Below are 14,106 nucleotides of genomic sequence, written 5' to 3' on the forward strand. Positions count from 1 at the left end.
AGATTTCTTGATGCAACAAAAACTCTGTAAGACCTTATTTGTAATAAAGTATAGTGGTTATTTTCCACAACAATATGCATGTGGTTCTCAGTATGACAAAACAACATTGTTGCCTCACAATTGAAGTGTTCATATTTCACATTGCTAATATTGTGGTGTATCATTATTATTATTATTATTAGGGGAAGTCTTTACTTACTCTCCCCGTCAGCTTTTCTCTGAGCTCTATGACAAAGATACGAATGTCTGGGACACCAGTGTGCTGAATCCAGGAACCTGTTCTGAATAGCACTGTGAATGTCACACAGAACAATATTACTTTAGAAAACAACAAGCTGATGATCTAATAAATATGTTCCAGTCATGCAAACACAAACATGGCCGTGTGCCAAGCAGTAGAGATATGTCTGGAAGTCTGCCACACATTCCCTCTCTTCTCTCTGCACCACCAGCCCAAGTCACAGGGCTGACTATTTAGTCCCAAGTCACAGGGCTGACTGTTTAGTCCCAAGTCACAGGGCTGACTGTTTAGTCCCAAGTCACAGGGCTGACTATTTAGTCCCAAGTCACAGGGCTGACTGTTTAGTCCCAAGTCACAGGGGCTGACTGTTTAGTCCCAAATCACAGGGCTGACTGTTTAGTCCCAAGTCACAGGGCTGACTGTTTAGTCCCAAGTCACAGGGCTGACTGTTTAGTCCCAAGTCACAGGGCTGACTGTTTAGTCCCAAGTCACAGGGCTGACTGTTTAGTCCAAGTCGCAGGGCTGACTGTTTAGTCCCAAGTCACAGGGCTGACTGTTTAGACCCAAGTCATAGGGCTGACTGTTTAGTCCCAAGTCGCAGGGCTGACTGTTTAGTCCCAAGTCACAGGGCTGACTGTTTAGTCCAAGTCGCAGGGCTGACTGTTTAGTCCCAAGTCACAGGGCTGACTGTTTAGTCCCAAGTCACAGGGCTGACTGTTTAGTCCAAGTCGCAGGGCTGACTGTTTAGTCCCAAGTCACAGGGCTGACTGTTTAGTCCCAAATCACAGGGCTGACTGTTTAGTCCCAAGTCACAGGGCTAACTGTTTAGTCCCAAGTCACAGGGCTGACTGTTTAGTCCCAAGTCACAGGGCTGACTGTTTAGTCCCAAGTCACAGGGCTGACTGTTTAGTCCAAGTCGCAGGGCTGACTGTTTAGTCCCAAGTTACAGGGCTGACTGTTTAGACCCAAGTCATAGGGCTGACTGTTTAGTCCCAAGTCGCAGGGCTGACTGTTTAGTCCAAGTCGCAGGGCTGACTGTTTAGTCCCAAGTCACAGGGCTGACTGTTTAGTCCAAGTCGCAGGGCTGACTGTTTAGTCCCAAGTCACAGGGCTGACTGTTTAGTCCCAAGTCACAGGGCTGACTGTTTAGTCCCAAGTCACAGGGCTGACTATTTTGTCCTCTAAATAAAAACAGAGAGAGAGAGATACACTACATGACCAAAAGTATGTGGGCACCTACTCGTTGAAAAGCTCATTCCAAAATCATGGCCACTAATATGGAGTTGGTTTCCCCTTTGCTGCTATAATAGCCTCCAATCTTCTGGGAAGGCTTTCCACTAGATGTGGGAACATTGCTGAGGGGACTTGCTTCCATTCAGCCACAAGAGTATTAGTGAGGTCGGGCACTGATGTTGGGCGATTAGGCCTGGCTCGCAGTCGGCGTTCCAATTCATCCCAAAGGTGTTCGATGGGGTTGAGGTCAGGGCTCTGTGCAAAGCTGTCATCAAGGCAAAGGGTGGCTATTTGAAGAATCACTTTTTTGGTTACTACATGATTCCATGTGGGTTATTTCTTAGTTTTGATGTCTTCACTATTATTCTACAATGTAGAAAATAGTAAAAATAAAGAAAACCCATTGAATGAGTAGGTGTGTCCAAACTTTTGACTGGTACTGTATATAATAATTATAAACACACAACAACTCCACTTCCCACACACTCACTGGACTCTACCCTCACACTCACTGGACTCTACCCTCACACTCACTGGACTCTACCCACACACTCACTGGACTCTACCCACACACTCCCTGGACTCTACCCACACACTCCCTGGACTCTACCCACACACTCACTGGACTCTACCCACACACTCACTGGACTCTACCCACACACTCACTGGACTCTACCCACACACTCACTGGACTCTACCCACACACTCACTGGACTCTACCCACACACTCACTGGACTCTACCCTCACACTCACTGGACTCTACCCACTCACTGGACTCTACCCACACACTCACTGGACTCTACCCACACACTCACTGGACTCTACCCACACACTCACTGGACTCTACCCACACACTCACTGGACTCTACCCACACACTCACTGGAATCTACCCACACACTCACTGGACTCTACCCACACACTCACTGGACTCTACCCACACACTCACTGGACTCTACCCACACACTCACTGGACTCTACCCACACACTCACTGGACTCTACCCACACACTCACTGGACTCTACCCACACGCTCACACACACAAAACACACACACACACTTATATTGAGTGGATGTGTAGGGGTACCAGGTAATAACATGGCTATATACAGGAAGTACCAGTACTGAGTCAATGTGCAGGGGTACCAGGTAATAACATGGCTATATACAGGAAGTACAAGTACTGAGTCAATGTGCAGGAGTACCAGGTAATAACATGGCTATATACAGGGAGTACCAGGTAATAACATGGCTATATACAGGGAGTAACAGTACTGAGTGGATGTGCAGGGGTACCAGGTAATAACATGGCTATATACAGGGAGTACCAGGTAATAACATGGCTATATACAGGGAGTACCAGGTAATAACATGGCTATATACAGGGAGTACCAGGTAATAACATGGCTATATACAGGGAGTACCAGTACTGAGTCCATGTGCAGGGGTACCAGGTAATAACATGGCTATATACAGGAAGTACCAGTACTGAGTCAATGTGCAGGGGTACCAGGTAATAACATGGCTATATACAGGGAGTACCAGTACTGAGTCAATATGCAGGGGTACCAGGTAATAACATGGCTATATACAGGAAGTACCAGTACTGAGTCAATGTGCAGGGGTACCAGGTAATAACATGGCTATATACAGGGAGTACCAGTACTGAGTGGATGTGCAGGGTACCAGGTAATAACATGGCTATATACAGGGAGTACCAGTACTGAGTCAATGTGCAGGGGTACCAGGTAATAACATGGCTATATACAGGGAGTACCAGTACTGAGTGGATGTGCAGGGTACCAGGTAATAACATGGCTATATACAGGAAGTACCAGTACTGAGTGGATGTGCAGGGGTACCAGGTAATAACATGGCTATATACAGGGAGTACCAGTACTGAGTCAATGTGCAGCGGTACCAGGTAATAACATGGCTATATACAGGGAGTACCAGTACTGAGTGGATGTGCAGGGTACCAGGTAATAACATGGCTATATACAGGAAGTACCAGTACTGAGTGGATGTGCAGGGGTACCAGGTAATAACATGGCTATATACAGGGAGTACCAGTACTGAGTCAATGTGCAGCGGTACCAGGTAATAACATGGCTATATACAGGGAGTACCAGTACTGAGTGGATGTGCAGGGTACCAGGTAATAACATGGCTATATACAGGAAGTACCAGTACTGAGTGGATGTGCAGGGGTACCAGGTAATAACATGGCTATATACAGGGAGTACCAGTACTGAGTCAATGTGCAGCGGTACCAGGTAATAACATGGCTATATACAGGGAGTACCAGTACTGAGTGGATGTGCAGGGTACCAGGTAATAACATGGCTATATACAGGAAGTACCAGTACTGAGTGGATGTGCAGGGGTACCAGGTAATAACATGGCTATATACAGGGAGTACCAGTACTGAGTCAATGTGCAGCGGTACCAGGTAATAACATGGCTATATACAGGGAGTACCAGTACTGAGTGGATGTGCAGGGTACCAGGTAATAACATGGCTATATACAGGGAGTACCAGTACTGAGTGGATGTGCAGGGTACCAGGTAATAACATGGCTATATACATGGAGTACCAGTACTGAGTCAGTGTGCAGGGGTACCAGGTAATAACATGGCTATATACAGGAAGTACCAGTACTGAGTCAATGTGCAGGGGTACCAGGTAATAACATGGCTATATACAGGAAGTACCAGTACTGAGTGGATGTGCAGGGGTACCAGGTAATAACATGGCTATATACAGGAAGTACCAGTACTGAGTCAATGTGCAGGGGTACCAGGTAATAACATGGCTATATACAGGGAGTACCAGTACTGAGTCAATATGCAGGGGTACCAGGTAATAACATGGCTATATACAGGAAGTACCAGTACTGAGTCAATGTGCAGGGGTACCAGGTAATAACATGGCTATATACAGGGAGTACCAGTACTGAGTGGATGTGCAGGGTACCAGGTAATAACATGGCTATATACAGGGAGTACCAGTACTGAGTCAATGTGCAGGGGTACCAGGTAATAACATGGCTATATACAGGGAGTACCAGTACTGAGTGGATGTGCAGGGTACCAGGTAATAACATGGCTATATACAGGAAGTACCAGTACTGAGTGGATGTGCAGGGGTACCAGGTAATAACATGGCTATATACAGGGAGTACCAGTACTGAGTCAATGTGCAGCGGTACCAGGTAATAACATGGCTATATACAGGGAGTACCAGTACTGAGTGGATGTGCAGGGTACCAGGTAATAACATGGCTATATACAGGAAGTACCAGTACTGAGTGGATGTGCAGGGGTACCAGGTAATAACATGGCTATATACAGGGAGTACCAGTACTGAGTCAATGTGCAGCGGTACCAGGTAATAACATGGCTATATACAGGGAGTACCAGTACTGAGTGGATGTGCAGGGTACCAGGTAATAACATGGCTATATACAGGAAGTACCAGTACTGAGTGGATGTGCAGGGGTACCAGGTAATAACATGGCTATATACAGGGAGTACCAGTACTGAGTCAATGTGCAGCGGTACCAGGTAATAACATGGCTATATACAGGGAGTACCAGTACTGAGTGGATGTGCAGGGTACCAGGTAATAACATGGCTATATACAGGAAGTACCAGTACTGAGTGGATGTGCAGGGGTACCAGGTAATAACATGGCTATATACAGGGAGTACCAGTACTGAGTCAATGTGCAGCGGTACCAGGTAATAACATGGCTATATACAGGGAGTACCAGTACTGAGTGGATGTGCAGGGTACCAGGTAATAACATGGCTATATACAGGGAGTACCAGTACTGAGTGGATGTGCAGGGTACCAGGTAATAACATGGCTATATACATGGAGTACCAGTACTGAGTCAGTGTGCAGGGGTACCAGGTAATAACATGGCTATATACAGGAAGTACCAGTACTGAGTCCATGTGCAGGGGTACCAGGTAATAACATGGCTATATACAGGAAGTACCAGTACTGAGTGGATGTGCAGGGGTACCAGGTAATAACATGGCTATATACAGGGAGTACCAGTACTGAGTCCATGTGCAGGGGTACCAGGTAATAACATGGCTATATACAGGGAGTACCAGTACTGAGTCAATGTGCAGGGGTACCAGGTAATAACATGGCTATATACAGGGAGTACCAGTACTGAGTGGATGTGCAGGGTACCAGGTAATAACATGGCTATATACAGGAAGTACCAGTACTGAGTGGATGTGCAGGGGTACCAGGTAATAACATGGCTATATACAGGGAGTACCAGTACTGAGTCAATGTGCAGCGGTACCAGGTAATAACATGGCTATATACAGGGAGTACCAGTACTGAGTGGATGTGCAGGGTACCAGGTAATAACATGGCTATATACAGGAAGTACCAGTACTGAGTGGATGTGCAGGGGTACCAGGTAATAACATGGCTATATACAGGGAGTACCAGTACTGAGTCAATGTGCAGCGGTACCAGGTAATAACATGGCTATATACAGGGAGTACCAGTACTGAGTGGATGTGCAGGGTACCAGGTAATAACATGGCTATATACAGGAAGTACCAGTACTGAGTGGATGTGCAGGGGTACCAGGTAATAACATGGCTATATACAGGGAGTACCAGTACTGAGTCAATGTGCAGCGGTACCAGGTAATAACATGGCTATATACAGGGAGTACCAGTACTGAGTGGATGTGCAGGGTACCAGGTAATAACATGGCTATATACAGGGAGTACCAGTACTGAGTGGATGTGCAGGGTACCAGGTAATAACATGGCTATATACATGGAGTACCAGTACTGAGTCAGTGTGCAGGGGTACCAGGTAATAACATGGCTATATACAGGAAGTACCAGTACTGAGTCCATGTGCAGGGGTACCAGGTAATAACATGGCTATATACAGGAAGTACCAGTACTGAGTGGATGTGCAGGGGTACCAGGTAATAACATGGCTATATACAGGGAGTACCAGTACTGAGTCCATGTGCAGGGGTACCAGGTAATAACATGGCTATATACAGGGAGTACCAGTACTGAGTCAATGTGCAGGGGTACCAGGTAATAACATGGCTATATACAGGGAGTACCAGTACTGAGTCAATGTGCAGGGGTACCAGGTAATAACATGGCTATATACAGGAAGTACCAGTACTGAGTGGATGTGCAGGGGTACCAGGTAATAACATGGCTATATACAGGGAGTACCAGTACTGAGTGGATGTGCAGGGGTACCAGGTAATAACATGGCTATATACAGGGAGTACCAGTACTGAGTCCATGTGCAGGGGTACCAGGTAATAACATGGCTATATACAGGAAGTACCAGTACTGAGTCAATGTGCAGGGGTACAAGGTCATTTCTGTAGATAAGTACATAAGGTAGTAGGATAAGCGAGATAATATTTTATCTTGAGGTTGTTGATTGTCAGATAAAGTCAAAACCTTCAGGATAAAGCTCGCTTGAATCACAAAGAATGGAATATGTAAAATATCTGGCCTACATTTAAAACAAATATCTTACATTGAGTGCCTCTGAAAACAAAAAACGAAACCTAATTCCATTTTATTTTATGGATAGTCATGTGGGTTATTCTGTACAAATGCAAATGTAATTCAGTGGGCCAATTGTCTGAGGGCAGTATAAATGGTGTGGCAGCGAGGGACATTGTGGGTGTCATATTGCTATTGCAGGTGGCCAGGTTGACACACAATCACATTGGGCTTTAGATTCCCCATATGTCGCTCATTTTCCTACAGCGCTTAAAACATTCAGGAACTAATGGCTGAAACACACACAGTTTAACATTATCATGTTTTCATGACTAATCATTGATTATAACTGATCAATAAAACTTACACTAGAACTAGCCATAGGTTATCCTAAATTATAGTGTTGTTGTTTTGAATAAAGCGTTGTCCTTGGGCTGGTAATCCTATCCACCTTGCTGTCTCTGTAACACCTGCCATGTACTCAATACATTTGAAAAGCAAATAATTAACATTGCTTGCGGGAGGAGGGGGGAGGGGAGGAGGAGGAGGAGGGGTGGGAAGAGGGTAGGTTTAACAGATGACAAGTTAGGAAGAGGGCAGGGTCTGAACATGGGTCTAGTTAACTGAACTAACAGCAGGTTAACTCTGTGTTTACTCTTTTCCACCTTGTTACGTTGAGTAAACATCCAGCTCTATTCAGGCTGACGTTTATATTCCTATAATATCCCCCATCGTTCATCTGTCTGCAGTGAGACCTTGACATTCTCCGGAGCAGCAGAGATACATAGAACCTGTTGCTTATTATGAGAAGGAAATGGGATCCTCCGGTCCTCCGGGGTTCAACATGGAGAGAGTTGTTTTCTTTGTAATGTGTCTGACTGATTGCAGCAGCAGAACAACATGAAATACATTCATCCTTTACTGCGCTACATTACGGACATGGCCAGCAGCTGAGCGTGTTTCCACCCTATTGCCTTCTTCCATACTAGCGCAGATTATAATGCATGCAGCGGCTTCTCGTCAAGTCGATGCGGCACATAAAGGGTTACGTTTTCATGAACAAGCCATGTATTTTTCTTTCTCACCAATTGCCCTGATAGCAGATGCCCCTATAAGCGATACGGAATGAAGCTACAGCACTTTGCCATAATAACCTTCACAAATTTCAGCCGACCCTTTAAGGCATCCCAGCTTGGTGCTTTATCTGCTTGATATTGTAAATCAATTCCCACCGCCCGGAGAGGGTTTGAGCGCGTATGGAGAAAATGTCCGCTTACAATCCTTGTAGTCTACTGTGGGAACGCAGCTGATTCATGTCTATAAAAAAGGCATTGCTCAACATTTGGAGCTGTCTAATAAACCTGACGGATCACATTCACAGATCTGCTTCCGCGATCCTTCAGGCTCTAGGTTGTTAATTTAGCTTTACAAAACGCCCATGACAATCAAGAATTCCAATGTATCATATTGCCAACCATCCATGAGGCAATCTACACGACACTGCCAAAATACGGCTTTTGATTCATGGTCTCATGCTTAGGATATCCGCACTGTTCTACTAAACGGGGATGTGAAACATGAAAAGCAGTGATCTAACAACTGTATAATATCACAATCGGTGCTTTCACACAGATGGCATTTATATAGACCTATTATAGACCTATTTCATCACACTAACATAACCGACAACAAAATGACTAGTCAGCGCCACAGCCACCAGCGCTACAGCCAGGGGCTTGTAGAGAGAGGACAGCAGGTAATGTCAGGCTCCATTAGCCTATGTGACATGAATAACCGCATCGGATGTCTCACATTAGAGGAAATACAACGTGTTATCCGTCTTTGTGTCAAACAGAAAGCTCCATATAGGCCATACCACCGACACAGACATTATTTTAAATGTTATTCACAGAAGAATGCAGTCTATAATTTATCACACAAAGTATAAGGCAGAAAGAAAATGTGTAATTACCTCTCCGTGACTGACAGTCCGTCCCTGAGGGGTGTCTTCCGGGAGAAAATAAAGTTTGGAGCTGGATAAAAGTTGTTTGCTGGTTCTTTCTTCCCATAACAGCTGTAGCTCCGCTATGCAGAGCGGTTCCCCGGGATTACACCTCACTAGGAAGAAGTCTCCCAGAGACAGGATCCGAGGATTGGTTTCAAGGTGAAACCTAAAAGCCTTGTAGAAAATGTAAGGTCCGTGCAAACCGCAAGGTGAGCCTACCCACTGCGGAAACAGCGATAAAGTCATTAATTTCACACATCACCCATTTCCAGGCACATAAAACAAGCGCAAAGCAAAAGTAACATGCACTTGATTGAATAGAGACATTAAACCTTATAACGATAGCAATTTGATTTAAAGGTTACCTTTAAAAAAAAAAAAAGACTGATAGAACAACACAATGATTTATAAAATAGCCTGTAAAGTTTTGTTAAAAAGTTTCCTGTATTCATGCATTATTATCATATATAACACAATATCCGTAACTTTGGCTTCCATCACCAAGAAATAAAATGCGATAAAACATAAGCAGGGTAGATAATCACGCATACCGTGAGTGAGTTGGGCTCCATCTCGACGTTCTGAATTGATTAAACTCAACATTCTCTCCGAACTTCTTGGCTTGAATGGATCGCTAACGGTCCTGGAAGGGAGCAATATTTGCGCACGCAGTATTACGACCTGCGTCAATATGAAATCAAAATATTAACAATCTAGTACCACAAAAATGTATGAACTTGTCGTCTAATATTTCTTCACTCCACTTTATTTCAAATTTACATTTTTATTGTAGAATTAAAAAACGAAATAGTCATATTAAATTCCAAAATGCACGGACGCATGTCCACATAGAGAGGCTAGTGTGTAATCCATATCCATTAAAACATCTGGGTGATCTAATTCTTTGATCTGCTCATGGCGACAGGACAATATCCACATACCAGTGATGCTGCGATACAAACTCTATTTATTCAAATCTATTTCAGTCTATAATATTCCAATATGTTTAATAACACGGTTATGTCTCTGTCAGGACCTGAGGCAAGGACGTTTGTATATGTAATAAAAAATAACATTTCCTGCAGAGATTCTCTCTCTCTCTCTCTCTCTCTCTCTCTCTCTCTCTCTCTCTCTCTCTCTCTCTCTCTCTCTCTCTCTCTCTCTCTCTCTCTCTCTCTCTCTCTCTCTCTCTCTCTCTCTCTCTCTCTCTCTCTCTCTCTCTCTCTCTCTCTCTCTCTCTCTCTCTCTCTCTCTCTCTCTCTCTCTCTCTCTCTCTCTCTCTCTCTCTCTCTCTCTCTCTCTCTCTCTCTCTCTCTCTCTCTCTCTCTCTCTCCCTCTCTCTCTCCCTCTCTCTCTCTCTCTCTCTCTTACATCAACTCAACTGTATGTACTTTCGCCGAACCTCTGCTCACTTTCGCCACTTGTGATATCTCGCTTGCGGGCGGAGACAGATGCGGGCAGTTCCAGAGTCGTTACATTGTGTCTGTTCCCGTTAATTAGTTGTTACATTGTGTCTGTTCCCGTTAATTAGTTGTTACATTGTTTCTACCCGGTAATATATTGCTTCTTTCGATCGGATACTCAGAAACCAAACAGCATGATGTTGTAAAAGATTGAAGGCAACAATAAGGCAGCGTTGACTGTAGGCTATATCCGGCCGAACATGATCGTGACCGCTGTTGACTAGTCATGCGTTTATAATTTAGCCGAGGCTATACAGCCTAGCTTACTGCTGCCGGGTGCTTTCGTGTTTTTCAGTAGGTCGGCTATATTGTAGAGAGGTTGAGAGAGTGATTATCATCTGTGAACATAATCATTCTGGATAGGGACGGAACAAGCTTTTCACCGCTGCTGGCAGCAAGATGACTAAATCATATCCCAGATGATGTCATCTAGGCTTAATGCAACTCATTCGGTGTAGCCTATTGACAGTTACATTAGTCTATACCGGTGCTTAAATGTAGCGAGAACTAACGCAGCGCAGGAGAACAAGGGAAGTGTGTCTGTGATGAAAGAAAAAACAAGCTGTAAACCTAACGGCGAGGAGAAGTGGAGCCGCGGATTAGGCAACGCTGCTAAATAAACTAACAAGAAGTGAAAATTATTTGCAGCTGTCGATGAAGTCATGCGTTATTCATGTGGAATTGGGTCTCCTCCTAATATGAACATTCTAACGTGATTACAAGCTGTAGCCTAATGTCAGCTATTTTTATACGCTACCTTATGCAATGTTTAACAGTCACAAGGGTAATCGGACATAATGGACACGATACATTACAGAATAATAGAATTATAGATTTCCCAAAGGATGTTGCTGTATTTGTTCCACCGACTATTTTATCAATGACACTTCATAATATCCATAAACATAGATCTGTATGTCATTAATTATATAGATGATGGGGTTTTTGGTTGTAGGTGGAGCTAAAAACGAAACATGCATGACAGGAATTACTGAAATTGCTTAGGCCTGCTGGTGAATTAAATTGCCTTGACGTTGCAGCCTGTTAAGAGCATTAGGCTACAGACAAAAATAGCTGAATATATTTTGGCTCCTGGCATCTCATCTAATAGGCTAAACATATCTAGATAAAAGAGTAGCTGAATATGTGTTAGCTCCAGGCATTTCATCTTTTAGGTTGTAAAAAAAAAAGAAGGGAAAATAATAGCCTACTTTACATACTGTTGTTAATTACAATATGCAACGTTTGAATATTCATAAAGTTATGTGAATATTTCTTATACCTTTACATTGTAAGATACAAACACAAAATGTTCACAGCTTTTTGAAGGTGGAAGCAATCAGTTCGTTGTTGTAAATGAGTTGCAGATTGTAGAGCGAACAGCTAAGAGTTACTGTGACATGCGGTGATTAAACGGTGACATGCGGTGATTAAACGGTGACATGCGGTGATGAAACGGTGACATGCGGTGATTAAACGGTGACATGCGGTGATTAAACGGTGTGAGACAGAGAGGGGTAATAGAAGTCCATAAGAAAATAATAGTAATACAACAAAATGTGAATTAGTCAAGGGGTATGAATACTTTCTGAAGGCACTGTATGTCTGTTATAAAAACATGTTGTGCGTGCGTACCCACAACAGGAGGTACTGTATGTCTGTTAAAAAAATATGTTGTGTGTGCGTACCCACAACAGGAGGCACTGTATGTCTGTGTGCGTACCCACAACAGGAGGCACTGTATGTCTGTGTGCGTACCCACAACAGGAGGCACTGTATGTTCTAATTCTAATTAATTGTTTAACCATTTATTAAAGAACGAATAATGCAAGTCTAGGCGATATATGCTCTGCTCCTTCAGAGTAGCTCACTAATGGTGATTGGCAACAAAATCAATGAGATCCGAACGAGTGCAAGGTACTGTTCTGAGTACAGAGACCGATGCTCTCATGTGCTACACCGAAACATGGCTTGCATCCTATGATATCGGACTCTCAACTGGAAATCCAGGGGTTTACATTTGTCAGGTTGGATAGGACGGAACATTCAGGCAAGAGTAAAGGGGGCGGGGTTTGTGTGTACATAAATGACCGGTGGCAATTTACTATCAAGGATCAAATATGTCCCAGTGATGGGGCCTTACTCTTAGACTATTCAATCTCTCAAGGGAGTTTGGCTGTGTGATACTGTGTGTTGCCTACGTCCCTCCTAGTGGCAACACAACAAAAGCAGCTAGCACCATCTCAGACTGTGTTCACGCTTGCCAGCAAAAACAGATCCACCAGTCATAATACTGGTAGACCCTCAACCAGTGTAGCCTTGAGTGGGCAATGCCAGGCTTCTCCCAAATCGTCAAAAGGCAACACCAGGATGGGGAATATCGTGGACAAGTGCTATGTCAACATCAAAGAGTCCTACACCACCTATATCAAACCAATGATCTCCAACTCTGACCACAACGCTGTTCAGATCATCCCTGTCTACAAGACAACGCTAAAGAGAACCAGACCCGGTGAGAACCAGACCCGGTGAGAGACAGTCAGAGTAGTCAGATGACAGCACAGAGACTCTTAAAGGCTGTTTCCTCAACTTCCTGTACTGACTGGGAGGTGTTCCAGCATGACATCACAGATAACAGAACCACTGTAAACACAGACTACAGTCGTGGTCAAAAGTTTTGACCACGAGTATTGGTCTTCACAAAGTTCGCTGCTTCAGTGTTATGATATATTTTTGTCAGATGTTACTGTGGTATACTGAAGTATAATTACAAGCATTCCGTAAGTGTCAAAGGCTTTTATTGACAATTACATAAAGTTTATGCAAAGAGTTAATGTTGACCCTTCTATTTCAAGACCTCTGCAATCCACCCTGGCATGCTGTCAATTAACTTCTGGGCCACATCCTGACTGATGGCAGCCCATTCTTGCATAATCAATGCTTGGAGTTTGTCAGAATTTGTGGGTTTTTGTTTGTCCACCCGCTTCTTGAGGATCGACCACAAGTTCTCAATGGGATTAAGGTCTGGGGAGTTTCCTGGCCATGGACCCAAACTGTCGATGTTTTGTTCCCCAAGCCACTTAGTTATCACTTTTGCCTTATGGCAAGGTGCTCCATCATGCTGGAAAAGGCATTGGCCGTCACCAAACTGTTCTTGGATGGTTGGGAGAAGTTGCTCTCGGAGGATGTGTTGGTACCATTCTTTATTCATGGCTGTGTTCTTAGGCAAAATTGTGAGTGAGCCCACTCCCTTGGCTGAGAAGCAACCCCACACATGGATGCTTTACTATTGGCATGACACAGGACTGATGGTAGCGCTCACCTTGTCTTCACCGGACAAGGTGTTTTCCGGATGCCCCAAACAATCGGAGAGGGGATTCATCAGAGAAAATGACTTTACCACAGTCCTCAGCAGTCCAATTCCTGTACCTTTTGCAGAATATCAGTCTGTCCCTGATGTTTTTCCTGGAGAGAAGTGGCTTCTTTGCTGCCCTTCTTGACACCAGGCCATCCTCCAAAAGTCTTCGCATCACTGTGCGTGCAGATGCAGTCACACATGCCTGCTGCCATTCCTGAGCAAGCTCTGCACTGGTGGTTCCCCGATCCCGCAGCTGAATCAACTTTAGGAGACGGTCCTGGC

General features: G+C 44.3%; 1 pseudogene; it reads right to left on the reverse strand.

Annotated features, from left to right (window-relative positions):
* The window catches only part of LOC123487222, a 17,899-nt pseudogene extending 8,263 nt beyond the window's left edge, over positions 1-9,636 (reverse strand).
* Positions 9,637-14,106: the final 4,470 nt, after the last annotated feature.

The sequence above is a fragment of the Coregonus clupeaformis genome, unplaced genomic scaffold, assembly GCF_020615455.1.
Source record: "Coregonus clupeaformis isolate EN_2021a unplaced genomic scaffold, ASM2061545v1 scaf1541, whole genome shotgun sequence".
In the NCBI taxonomy this organism is placed as follows: domain Eukaryota; kingdom Metazoa; phylum Chordata; class Actinopteri; order Salmoniformes; family Salmonidae; genus Coregonus; species Coregonus clupeaformis.